The 13,792-nt window shown below is 45.4% G+C and overlaps 1 pseudogene; it reads right to left on the bottom strand.

Annotated features, from left to right (window-relative positions):
• Positions 1-12,691: 12,691 nt before the first annotated feature.
• LOC126268398 (5S ribosomal RNA) lies at positions 12,692-12,809 on the bottom strand (annotated as a pseudogene).
• Positions 12,810-13,792: the final 983 nt, after the last annotated feature.

Here is a 13,792-nt window from a genome sequence, read left to right as displayed (position 1 = left end):
AACAGAGCATGCACAATGTCGGCACTAGTACAGTGTATATCCACCTTTCGCAGAAATGCAGGCTGCTATTCTCCCATGGAGACGATCGTAGAGATGCTGGATGTAGTCCTGTGGAACGGCTTGCCATGCCATTTCCACCTGGCGCCTCAGTTGGACCAGCGTTCGTGCTGGACGTGCAGACCGCGTGATACGACGCTTCATCCAGTCCCAAACATGCTCAATGGGGGACAGATCCGGAGATCTTGCTGGCCTTACTGCGCTTAAGAATACGCTAAGAGCCGAAGGATATAAAGACATTTTACAGCATTGTGTAGTGCGTTCAGTAGACGAACAGACTGGAGACGATGATGACAATACCCCTTGTCATAAAGAAGTACGGATGCATGCCCGAAGGTACATTGCATCGTAATAACATAGGTAATGCAATATCGTATTTATGCGCCGACATCGGGCAAGCGACTTTTAAGTAAAATGTCTTCCCTGTACGGGAATTCAGGCTATTGACACATAGCTGACGACATAAGGGAATTTAAATCTGGCTGTGAGTCGTGCTTGGATAGCCAAATGGTAATGCTACCGCTTGCGATAAGCGGGAAAATCAGGGTTAGACTCATGTCGTCATATTATTTCACAGCTGATGGTTGACCATATACGCAAATGCGAATACATTTCACGTAGATGTCTATATGGTGCAAAAAGTGGTAATTGAATCTAAATAATGAAAAGTGAGAAGTCATCCACGCGGGTACTAAAAGGACTCGCCTAATTTAGGTTTCACGATAAATCATACAAATGTAAAGGCTGCAAAATCAGTTAAATACCTAATGATTACAATTACGAATAACATAAATTGGAAGGATCACGCAGATAATGTCGTGTGAAAGGAAACCAAACAAAGTAAACACTTAGGAAATGTAACAGCTCTACTAAAGAAACTACTTACACTACGCTTGTGCACCCCCTCCTGGAGTACTGCTGTGCGGTGCGGGATCTGTATAGGATAGGGCTGATGGAGGACATCGGAGAAAGTCAAAGAAGGGCAGCTCGTTTTGTACTATCTCGAAATAGAGGAGAGAGCGCCACGGATATGATACACGAATTGGGGTTACAGTCATTAAAACAAAGCTGTGTTTCGCTGTCACAGGGTGTTCGCTCGAAATTTCAGTCACCAGCTTTCTCCTCCACTTTCACCTACATAGAGAGAACTGATCATAATACTATAAGAGAAATCAGAGATCGAACGGAAAGATATAAGTATTCTTTTTTGCTGCGCGCTGTTCGATAGTTGAACGATAGAGAAGTAGCTCGAAGGTAGTTCTATGAACCCTCCGCCAGGCACTTAATTGTGAATTGCAGAGCAATCACGTAGAAGTAGATGTAGAATGAAGTTGTGTTACAATGAGTAACTTTTTTGGCGACAAAAGTCAGTTAATATATGAAGATGTTATCTTTTCTTTCGGACATGTCCGAAAGAACGAATACCATAATCATATAGTTAAGGCTAACCGGCCATTGACCTTCTTCTTCTGTGCTGGATGCACACGCAATGCCCGAACTCGTACGGGACTCGGTAAGATTGTCTGTCGCGCGTAATGAGTGTAAATGGCAGGGCACTATGAATGTAGTGTGTGGACATAAAATTGGGAATGTGGGTCTCACGGGGAGCGTGCAAGGGATAAATCTCTGCAGTCGCACTATCCTCTGTGTCCTCGGTGGCTCAGAAGGATGCCGGCACAGTAGCTCAGCGTGTTCGGTCAGAGAGCCGGATGGCTTCTGTAATAAAAAACTGAGTGGAAGAATCAACCACCGAACTTGGACAGGATGTCTTGCGACGTCCGCAACGACCAAACACAAAACGATCCATAACGAAAAAAAAGCATAAGATCCCGGGTTCGAGTCCCGGTAGGGGCACACATTTGAACTGTCCCCGTTGATATATATCAACGCCTGTCGACAGCTTTGGGTCTTGATTTAATTATCATTCAATAGTCAGTTAAGTCTGATGATGGACTTGTGAGCCAAAAATTGATTAAAGCAAAAAATTAATCCTGTAGAACATAAGTAAAATAGTGCTTTTTATTTATTAGAAAAGACAAACGTTAGAAACAGGAAGAAGAAAAGAAATAGTCTACGACACTGGATGAGAAGAGACTGCTTAATAAAGGATGTGCTAGAAATAGTGGTTACTAGATACAGGACCAGGGGTAAAAAGATGACTGATAATTGACAGAATCAAGATAAATGCATCGTACACAGCTGTGAGGAGGGTGGCGGAAAACCGGGAGGAGACGAATTCTGAACTTGCAGTGATGGATCTCCCTAATGGGCTGAACGCATCATCACCAAAAACGCCATGCCGCAAAACTTGCTGTTATTGCCATACGAAAAGGATTATATTCCCAAAGATCTTCAGTTCGATTACTGTTATGTCCTACGATCGCTTAATGTAACTTACATCTCTCGCAATGCTTTACGCACATGTTTGATACCATAGTGCTTCAAATGACACAAACTGGCTAGCTCTACCATTTCTCAGGTACGAGTCACATTTGATAGGAGCACAATCCAAATCCTCATTGCATCATTTCAATTTCTCTACAGCTACGGCACCCTTCTGCTCCAGTCTGAGCCTGTGGTCCTTCTCTAATAACACCGTCGTCGACGGGCCCTGACGCCTTAAGCACTAATTATTCTGTTCTCACAGCGGAGAAAGCCAAGAACGTACTACTTCCAATCCAATACCAAGTCTTGAAACGAGTAAGCCGCCTTCGGACTGATGCCTTCGAGTCTGATGAGGTTAATTGCCATGCTCCTGGGAAAGTTAGGGCCTAGCTTTCGAAAAGGGCTTTCAGATCCCTCTCTTTAAAGCCGAAGTTGTCTCTCCATCCGAGAAAGGAGCTCAGCAGCATTCCTTGACCTGCACGTGCCGCTGGGTATTGCCAAATAGCAAGAAATTTTGGGAACTCCGCCAATTTTTGTAGGGTACGCGTTTGGCGAACTTTGATCCCAAGCTGAGGCCGGTCAAGTCGCCAGTGCTCTGATGCTGTAAGCAGAGTTCGCAAATCTGAAAGCAATGTTGCGGTGTTGACGGAACTTTCTGTAACGCACCATATAGTCTGTGAAAGGTAAAAGCTTCTACAAATAAAACGCAGGACGCTGAGGAGGTATGAATGCTATCTTCGGAACAATTTTTGCAGCTCATTTGCTGAACTCTGCAACTGCTTTACTTGCTCTGATTCTGCTCTCTTCTTGTTTCTCCAGTCTAGGTCTCTCACGACCTCATTAGTGTCAGATCCTCGTCTCCCGTTATATGTTCATAATTTTTTTTAATTTCGTCATTTATTTTCTCTATCTCATCACCCTCAGCTTAGGACCTTGGACTTAATACTATGTAATAGGATTTGTTCGTTTACAATATAAAAAGAATAATGTTTATGTTTCCTAATACACGCCCTATTGATCTGTTCTTGACTTTTTCAAAGCATTTACAACACTTATCAATGACAGGTTTTCACCCTGCAGTTACATTGTCGTAGTTTTCTTTCGTGTTCCAGAATTTTCTCTATGATACGAAACATCTCATTTTTGCTTGTCCTTCTCTCTTCGCTACTTCGTCTCCAGTCTCCCTGTGCAAGTCGGCTTTATGTGGTTAGCTACAAGATATGTTTGAGCGGATTTAAGAACAGCGCTTTCCAAACCTTCGTTGCACCCGTGCTGTCGATTGTTGCTGATGAATTGGCCGTCAAGAATAGTTTGCGGAATTCAGAAGTTTGTCATGAAAGAAGAAGAATCAATTGCTCCTCTCTATTCTTTATGCTACAATGGTTTACTCCCTAGGTCATACAATATCAGAAGTCTTCGGTTGTGTAGAGCAGGAATTTGGGTGGAGTGGGTTTTGGTCTGGGGATAGTGCGATCGCGAGTTTATTTTTAAATGACTTTTGTTGACAATCATATATTACAACATGGAAGTATGAACAGCAACAGGTGTATCTTCAACAGTTAAAATCCAAAGTAAGTTCCTGCCCAGGAATAATTCTTAATTAAAATGGGCACAGCAAAATAATAATAATAATAATAATAATAATACTTATTCTACACATATTCAAATATTCATAAATAATGATTTTACCCGGCCGCGCGGGGTGGCCATGCGGTCTCAGGCGCCTTGCCGCGGTTCGCATGGCTCCCCCCGTCGTAGGTTCGAGTCCTCCCTCGGTCATGGGTGTGTGTATTGCCTTTAGCGTAAGTTAGTTTAAGTTAGAGTAAGTAGTGTGTAAGCTTAGAGACCGATGACCTCAGCAGTTTGGCCCCACAGGAACTTACCACAAATTTCCAAATTTTACTCGGGTTATGTGATATTACAAATGAGCACCAATCAAGAACAAATATCACAATACCAGTTCGTAACAGCTTTACTAGCGGGCACCCAGAATCACTACATACAGTGTGTTCGGAAATTCCCGTTAGGAACTACTAGGGCTGTTAGAGGGGAGTGACTACATAATATTTCGGATAGCAACCCATGTCCTTAAACGTACCGTTTCCGTGCTACAACCATGTGAAAAAGTGTTTGCTAGGTAGGATTGCAACAAAGTAGTCATGGTGCAAGGGGGGGGGGGGGGGCTTACGTCTGATTGGCTAATGTCATTTGACGTCTATCCTACCTCCCTGACTTGGCTAGAGTGTCATTCACAGTCTGTGAGTGTCAGAGGTGATATGAAGTGTTGGAGGTGGTACGTATGTAGGTGTTGGTCATCCACAAGATACCAGACGGCGCTGGGAGCAACATCAATTGCACGCGCAATTGATCTTGTACTCGTTGACGTGTTCTCTTCAACATGACGCAATATGGCCTCTTCCAATTCGAGTCCACGGCATCTCCCCGGAGCTCCACATTCACGCCTGCTGACGGTGGAGGTGCCCTTTCTCTAAGCCGTTGCGCAGTTGTGGCGAAAAGAGTTTGCGATGGACTCGGATGTTCTACATAACGCCTTGATAAAGGCGACGAGCAGATTCGCTACACAGAAGGATCATGCCGATGTATTCTGCAAACTTGTAATCCACCATGTTGCACTATCACTCACAGACACGTGTATGAGACTCGATCCAGGTCAGAGAGGTAGGATAGACGTTAAATGCACCCCCCTCCCCTCCCCTCCCCACCACCACGACTACCCTGTTGCAAACCCACCTAGCAAACATGTTTTCAAACGGCTGTAACATGGAAACGGTGGGTTCTTATTCAAAGTATTATGTACTCACTCCCCTCTAGAAGTCCTAAAAGTCTGTAACAGGAATTTCCGAACACCCTGTGTAACGGACACTAGCAACTGTCAACCTCTATCGACTATCCAACCATTGCTAACGGAAAACACAGTCATACAACTGCTGACAAAGGACAGCAGAAACACACAGGAGATTATGGTTTTGAATAATGATCATATCACAATCTCGTGTGTACAATGCTCACAACGCAATTTACTATTACTCTCTTATGCAACACGGCCCCACTTCCCAATACAGAATTTCACGTCACACAATTTATAACAGCTGCAACGTGGTTGAAAACAACGCACCAGGCACAAACACATTTCACTACGAAATGAAAATTAAATGGACACCCTAGGTGCAAACAGGCGTTGATGTACTTCGTTAGGGACATGTTGAAAATGTGTGCCCCGACCGGGGGTCGAACCCAGGATCTTCTGCTTACATAGCAGACGCTCTATCCATCGGAGCCACCGAGGGCACAGAGGATAGCGCGACTGCAGGGACTTATCCCTTGCACGCTCCCCGTGAGAGCCACATTCCCAACATGTCCACACCACTACATTCGACTGCGCCTAAGAGATGTTTGCCCATCATACTCATTACTCGTGCCAGATTAATCTACCAAGTCCCGTGCGAGTTGGGGCATAGTGTGTGCGTTCGCACAGGAAGGTCAATGGCCGGGAAGCCATATTTTAACTATACATGACAATAGTATTTGTTCCCGAAAGAACAGTTACCGTAGATGACCATACAGCTTTGCTAGAAATGAAATGATAATTAAATGGACACCCTAGCTGCAAACAGGCGTTGATGTACTTCATTAGGGACATGTTGAAAATGTGTGCCCCGACCGGGACTCGATCCCAGGATCTCCTGCTTACATGGCAGACACTCTATCCATCTGAGCCACCGAGGGCAAAGCTGCATGGTCATCTACGGTAACTGTTCTTTCGGGAACAGATACTATCGTCATGTATAACATTTCACTACATTTGGCACCTACCACACATTACACTAGAAGAAAATCTGTTAACTGCTCACTAATAGACATGGCCCACAAAAGCACAACAGATGGTGCTCTCCACAACTGCGCACTAACTAAACTCTCCACCCTCTAAACACGTGACCACCAGGGCACAAACCGTTCCGCCTTCCTGCTTGCTTGCTGGCCATCTACGAACTTTTGCTAGTTGTCACACACTAGCAGCACCTTCCCTGGGGAACTGTTCCCAACCTCTTGGCCAGTGGTGCAAATAAAAAAAAATGGTTCAAATGGCTCTGAGCACTATGGGACTTAACTTCTGAGGTCATCAGTCCCCTAGAACTTAGAACTAACCTAAGGACATCACACACATCCATGCCCGAGGCAGGATTCGAACCTGCGACCGTAGCGGTTGCCCGGTTCCAGACTGTAGCGCCCAGAACCGCATGGCCACTCCGGCCGGCTGCAAATAAAATACAGGTCCAGATGGCGTTCCACCAGATCCTTATACCATCCCAATGACCTGTCCGCCGCCAGCACAGCAGCTTCCGGTGTTGAACCACGTCGATGTCCTCACCCATCCTTGAAACTGCCTGTGTCCACGGCGACTCCTTGGTCAGCCGCGCCGACACTAACAAAAGTTGTCACTTCACGATCAGATCTCCGTACCACCACAACAATTAAGAATTATATTAATACCTTCAGCTGCTGACGGGCATTGATAGATATCAACGGGGACACGCGAAAATGTGTGCCCCTACCGGGATATAAAGTAAGTATATATATATATATATATATATATATATATATATATATATAAACTTAATCATTAGTGTCATGCAATATTTTGTGTAATGTAATTTCTTGTACAGACATCTTTTATTAACCTGACACGTTCCACATCATTACGAAGTGTCGTATTCATGATCTATGGAACAAGTATTAATCTAATCTAATCTAATCTAATCCGAGTCCTGTAAGGGTTCGAGGAATATGTGTACATCCGCACAGAAGACGAAGGTCAGAGCCGGTACTGCCAGAACTGCATACACACCTGGAAATTGAAATACGAACACCGTGAATTCATCGTCCCAGGAAGGGGAAACTTTATTGACACATTCCTGGGGTCACATACATCACATGATCACACTGACAGAACCACAGGCACATAGACACAGGCAACAGAGCATGCACAATGTCGGCACTAGTACAGTGTATATACACCTTTCGCAGCAATGCAGGCTGCTATTCTCCCATGGAGACGATCGTAGAGATGCTGGATGTAGTCCTGTGGAACGGCTTGCCATGCCATTTCCACCTGGCGCCTCAGTTGGACCAGCGTTCGTGCTGGACGTGCAGACCGCGTGAGACGACGCTTCATCCAGTCCCAAACATGCTCAATGGCGGACAGATCCGGAGATCTTGCTGGCCAGGGTAGTTGACTTACACCTTCTAGAGCACGTTGGGTGGCACGGGATACATGCGGACGTGCATTGTCCTGTTGGAACAGCAAGTTCCCTTGCCGGTCTAGGAATGGTAGAACGATGGGTTCGATGACGGTTTGGATGTACCGTGCACTATTCAGTGTCCCCTCGACGATCACCAGAGGTGTACGGCCAGTGTAGGAGATCGCTCCCCATACCATGATGCCGGGTGTTGGCCCTGTGTGCCTCGGTCGTATGCAGTCCTGATTGTGGCGCTCACCTGCACGGCGCCAAACACGCATACGACCATCATTGGCACCAAGGCAGAAGCGACTCTCATCGCTGAAGACGACACGTCTCCATTCGTCCCTCCATTCACGCCTGTCGCGACACCACTGGAGGCGGGCTGCACGATGTTGGGGCGTGAGCGGAAGACGGCCTAACGGTGTGTGGGACCGTAGCCCAGCTTCATGGAGACGGTTGCGAATGGTCCTCGCCGATACCCCAGGAGCAACAGTGTCCCTAATTTGCTGGGAAGTGGCGGTGCGGTCCCCTACGGCACTGCGTAGGATCCTACGGTCTTGGCGTGCATCCGTGCGTCGCTGCGTTCCGGTCCCAGATCGACGGGCACGTGCACCTTCCGCCGACCACTGGCGACAACATCGATGTACTGTGGAGAGCTCACGCCCCACGTGTTGAGCAATTCGGCGGTACGTCCACCCGGCCTCCCGCATGCCCACTATACGCCCACGCTCAAAGTCCGTCAACTGCACATACGGTTCACGTCCACGCTGTCGCAGCATGCTACCAGTGTTAAAGACTGCGATGGAGCTCCGTATGCCACGGCAAACTGGCTGACACTGACGGCGGCGGTGCACAAATGCTGCGCAGCTAGCGCCATTCGACGGCCAACACCGCGGTTCCTGGTGTGTCCGCTGTGCCGTGCGTGTGATCATTGCTTGTACAGCCCTCTCGCAGTGTCCGGAGCAAGTATGGTGGGTCTGACACACCGGTGTCAATGTGTTCTTTTTTCCATTTCCACGAGTGTACTTGTATGGACAACAACTTGTCAGCCACTAGCACATCAATCAGCGCCGTTGGCGCAAGTCCATGTCGATTGTTTGGCCCGGTGCAGCTGACTGCCTCCTGCTGTGTCATGTGAAAAGGCATTGCTTTCCCCGAAAGTCGATAATATTTTTTTCTTTTGTGCATTACCTTGTCATAGTAAGTATGTATCATTTATTTCAACTATTCTTTATTTGTTAATACGTCACATTGTTTCTTCATTCATTTTGCTACTGTCTTATATTTTCTATTGTACGAATATGAATGTTCTGGTTTTACATGCTTTGTAAATCTTTGGTTATGCTAGGAGACGTACTGTGTCAGAGAGAGAGAGCGAACGACTATCGATAGAGAGCGTGCGAGTTTTTGTGGTACGCGGCCGGTTCGCGGGTGGAAAAACGTGAGAAAGTTCGGCGTGAAAGACGTTAAAACGCGGAGCAACAATTAATTACAGTACGTCCGCTGTGTTAATGGGAGATCATGCATTATTAAGTTAACAGTAAAACCTGAAAAGTATATCGAGTGTTTCCGGTGAGAATTTTACACACTGTGAGAACTTGTGACAATTAGCCATGATTCAGACACCATTGTCGTGTGGAGACACTAACTGTTACAATTATGTGATAGTGGAACAAACCAACATGGTAAGTAAAAGAACAGTGCTTTGATTTGATCAAGAAACATTTATTATATCGTCCAAACCATCTTAAAGACGACGACGTAAATTGAACTGATGTTTAACGGACTGTTACAGTGATAAACACATGTGACTGTTTTCCTGTGGCAACACGGTGAAAGAACTGTGCGAAGTATTGGCGTTAACCGGATACATATCGTAAATACTAAAGACATTGCATAATGCCGACCTACCCGCACCGCGTGATTAAAAAACTTTTAATGATAAAACGTCGCGCGCGTAACGACAACGCACATACTGGAACTATTATTATCGCGCCAGTGCTGCCAGCTGAGTCGACTACAACGGAGACGTGGACCACCGCCGTAACTGGAATATTAATGAAACAGGAGGCTCCATCATTATCTTCACGCCACGAACCAGGATTCACTTCACACATCGTCCGCGCAGACCACCACTGACGTCATCGCACTGCCTACAGCAACAGTTAAGACATTAAAAGAAAATTGTTACCCTCTCCCTCATTTCAAAATTAAAAACAATTGCAGTTAAATTAACTATTTTAAAGTACTGTCACAATATCTCAATTTTGTTTAGTTACAATAAATATTCTTTCCATTATTTCGTCTTTTTGACAGTGTTGAAAACCCGTCGAATTAAAGTTTATAATTTTCTTTCAAAATTCTTCTCAGAAATTTTGCTGTTCATTATAATTTTATTTTAATGTTCGTTTGTAACTTCTTTTGGAGGGAGCACAGATTTTATTTTTTTGTGTAGTAAAATTAGCTACCATAAAATTACGTATATTACCAGCTGATGCTGTCCGCCATTACTGCTTGAAAACTGCACCTATTTTCTCATTGGCTGGTAGCTTCAAAACAAAATTACGTATTTTGTGGGCATCTAGCAGATGCGCGATGTCTATGTAGGCCCCTTCAATAATATGTTTCTACTTTTGCAGGTTTACTGGAATTATATTGACTTTGACTGTTCATTTGGACCCGTTAAAGTGATTTATCGCATCTATATAATAATTGTACTGAATTACATAATTTATTTTTTTATTTTGTAAACATTGGGATACCACATGTAGATTAAAATTGACGTCTTATTGGTCTCGCATAAGATTCTGCACGTTCTGACAAAGTCTATTCCAATTTTTTTTTGTCCATGACTAACAGGGGTAATCAGAGTCCTTGTATAGGACATGTTTTATTATTTAAAAGTTTTTTTCTAAAAAGTGGAGAACCAATTTCTTTACACATGTCACCTCAGGAAAGCTCCGAGCGGCGCTGCTGCTAGTCACATGCCGCCAGACGTGCCCACTGGTTTGACTCCGAGTACCAGAGCATCCCTGCCACTGCCAGTAGGGCGGCTAGGAAGATAACCGCGCTGCGACATTCCGTTTCACAGCACAAACTACCTCCTGGAAACAGACTGTCACGCCGCCACAAAGGACAAGCAAACACTGAAATAATCACAATAGCTACACAATGCAAAGCATAACACATACGAAGTTGACAAGCCATGACAATGACGTGCCTCCCCAATACACACTTTAACAGATAACAAATATGTTGGCTAAATACAGTGAGGTGACAAATGACGCGGAATACCTTTTAATATCGTGTCGGACCTTCTTTTTCCAGGCGTGGTGCACCAACTCGACTGGCGTAAGTCGTTGGAAGTCGCCTGCAGAAATATTGAGCCATCTTACCTCTATAGCCGTTCGTAATTCTGAATGTGTTGCCGGTGCAGGATTTTGTGCACCAACTGACCCACCTATTATGTCCTTTAGATATTCGATGGGATTCATGTCGGGTGATCTGGGCGGCCAAATCATTCGCTCGAACTGAACAGAATATTCTTAAAACCAGTGTGGTCCTGTCACAATAAAAATTCCGTTGTTGTTTGGGAACATGAAGACCATGAATGGCTGCAAATGGTCTCCAAGTAGCCGAACATAACCATTTACAGTCAATGACCGGTTCAGTTGGACCAGAAGAGCCAGCCCATTTGATGTAAACACACCATCATGGTGCCACCACCAGATTGCGCAGTGTCTTCTTGACAACTTGGGTCTATGGTTTCGTAGGGTCTGAGCCATACTCGAACCCTACCATCAGCTGTTACCGACTAAAATCCAGGCTCACTGGATCCGACCACGGTTTTCCAGCCATCTAAGGTCCAACTGTTAGCACTGACTACACAAACGCCGCTGCTCTCAGTCATTAAGTGAAGGCCGTTGGCCACTTCGTTGTTCGAGATGAGAGGTAGTGCCTGTATTTTGGTATCCTCGGCACACTCTTGACACTGTGAATCTTGGAATATTGAATTCTCTAACGATTTCGGAAATGAAATGTCCCCCGCCTCTAGCACCAACAACAATTCTGCGTTCATAGTCTGTTAATTATCATTGTGCGGTCATAATCACGTCGGGAGCCTTTACGCACAAATTACCCGATTACTAATGACAGCTCCGCCAATACACTTCCCTTTTACACCTAGTGTAAGCGATACTACAGTCACCTCTATGTGTGCATATCGCTATCACATGACTTTTGCCACCTCAATATTATGTGCGACCTGGTTTTGTTCTCTCTCTCCAGGGCTCAAACTTTGCAGTGCCCCGGTATGCACCAAACTGACAACACTAATTCTTACCAGGACATAGAAAGAAACAGCCCACTGATACTAAGTCTAGAGGCCTCTACTTCTCCGTCCTGAGAAGTGCCTTCTAGAATAACAATTAAAGCCATCCTGATGCCCTGCAAGGATGACATGAAAATAATTCGCTGATAATGTCTACCCACGTCACCCTATCTTGGAATTCGTTTAACGTCTTCCTAACTTCGTCCATGTAACTAATAACAACATTAAAAAAAACTAAATTCCTCCCGCATTGGCCATGGAAGCCCAAAGGTACCGACTGGCTGCCGTGTCATCCTCAACCCATAGGCTTCAAATGGTTCAAATGGCTCTGAGTACTATGCGACTTAACTTCTGAGGTCATCAGTCGCTTAGAACTTAGAACTAATTAAACCTAACTAACCTAAGGACATCACACACATCCATGCCCGAGGCAGGATTCGAACCTGCGACCGTAGCGGTCGCTCGGTTCCAGACTGTAACGCCTAGAACCGCTTGGCCACTCCGGCCGGCCATAGGCGTCACTGGCTGCGGATATGAGGGGGGGGGGGGGGGGAGGGGGGGCATGTGGTCAGCCATAGTCAGTTTGCGAGACCGGAGCCGCTACTTCTCAATGAAGTAGCTCCTCAGTTTGCCTCACAAGGGCTGAGTGCACCCCGCTTGCCAACAGCGCTCGACAGACCGGATGGTCACCCAGCCAAGTGCTAGCCCAGCCCGACAGCGCTTGACTTCGGTGATCTGACGGGAACCGGTGTTACCACTGCGGCAAGGCCTTTGGCCTAACAACAAATATTTTATCCTATTTACATAGTACATAGACTCAATTTATAACACACCCAACAGTACATACAAAGATATCTCACTTTCAAGAACTTGAGGATAAATTTGACCTCCACGAGCGCCAAATTGATGTTTTCAATGACCTTCCTTACGTCCATTTGCGCCTCAAGTGTCATAGGCAACGGTTTGGCCATCACCTCTCCAAGCTGTTGTGACAACTCAGTCACAGTTCTTGCACGTGTCCTCCCTCTAATGGACTGCTCGCACATCAATTCTTCCTTAAGGAGCCACACGCCACATGGCATGTCCTTAGCTGCCATATCTGCAACATGACAAAGGAAAGCAGGGCAACATTTCCAAACAAGATAACTGCAAACTCCACTAGTGTGTTTGAACCTTGATACAAGTTTCTCATTTCAATCGCTATTAGGTAGAAAGAGGTACCCGTGACACACAGTATACTGGTCAAGCCTTCCCGCCAGAGACTATGCTAGTAAAGATGACCTTAGCGTATCGGCGCATAGGATTTCCTTCTGGCTGCACTCTGTGAAGCTCTCGTGTATAATGTCCTCAAAAGCAGATCTGGTAGCGCACCGGACTCGTCAGAAGATGCAGGTAGGTGACTTGTGATTATATAAGTCCTGAGATGTCATTATGATGCGTTTATTTGTAAACGTCGTAAAATATTAACAGTTTAGTATCATGAAACGATTCCTTTCATAAAGTTAGCAAGTATCGAGAGCATGTTAAAGCCGAATAAAATAAGTGTACAGTATATGAAAACATTCTGTCGCCGACTCTCACACATGAACAGGCTCAGAATTCGTCCTACCATCCACTGGCAAGCTGTGCTCGCAGCCGAAATCTATTGCTTACATCGTAATATTTCATAGACCTTCGTACATCTTCGGTAAGTTGTCGAGGTACCCGTTCCCCTCTCCACTTTCATGATTCACTATCATGCATGTGGTCCAGTTGCTAC

The sequence above is a fragment of the Schistocerca gregaria genome, chromosome 4 (assembly GCF_023897955.1).
Source record: "Schistocerca gregaria isolate iqSchGreg1 chromosome 4, iqSchGreg1.2, whole genome shotgun sequence".
Classification (NCBI taxonomy): Eukaryota; Metazoa; Arthropoda; class Insecta; order Orthoptera; family Acrididae; genus Schistocerca; species Schistocerca gregaria.
The sequence above is the reverse complement of the archived record's forward strand: the minus strand, read 5'-3'. Positions and strand labels throughout refer to the sequence as shown.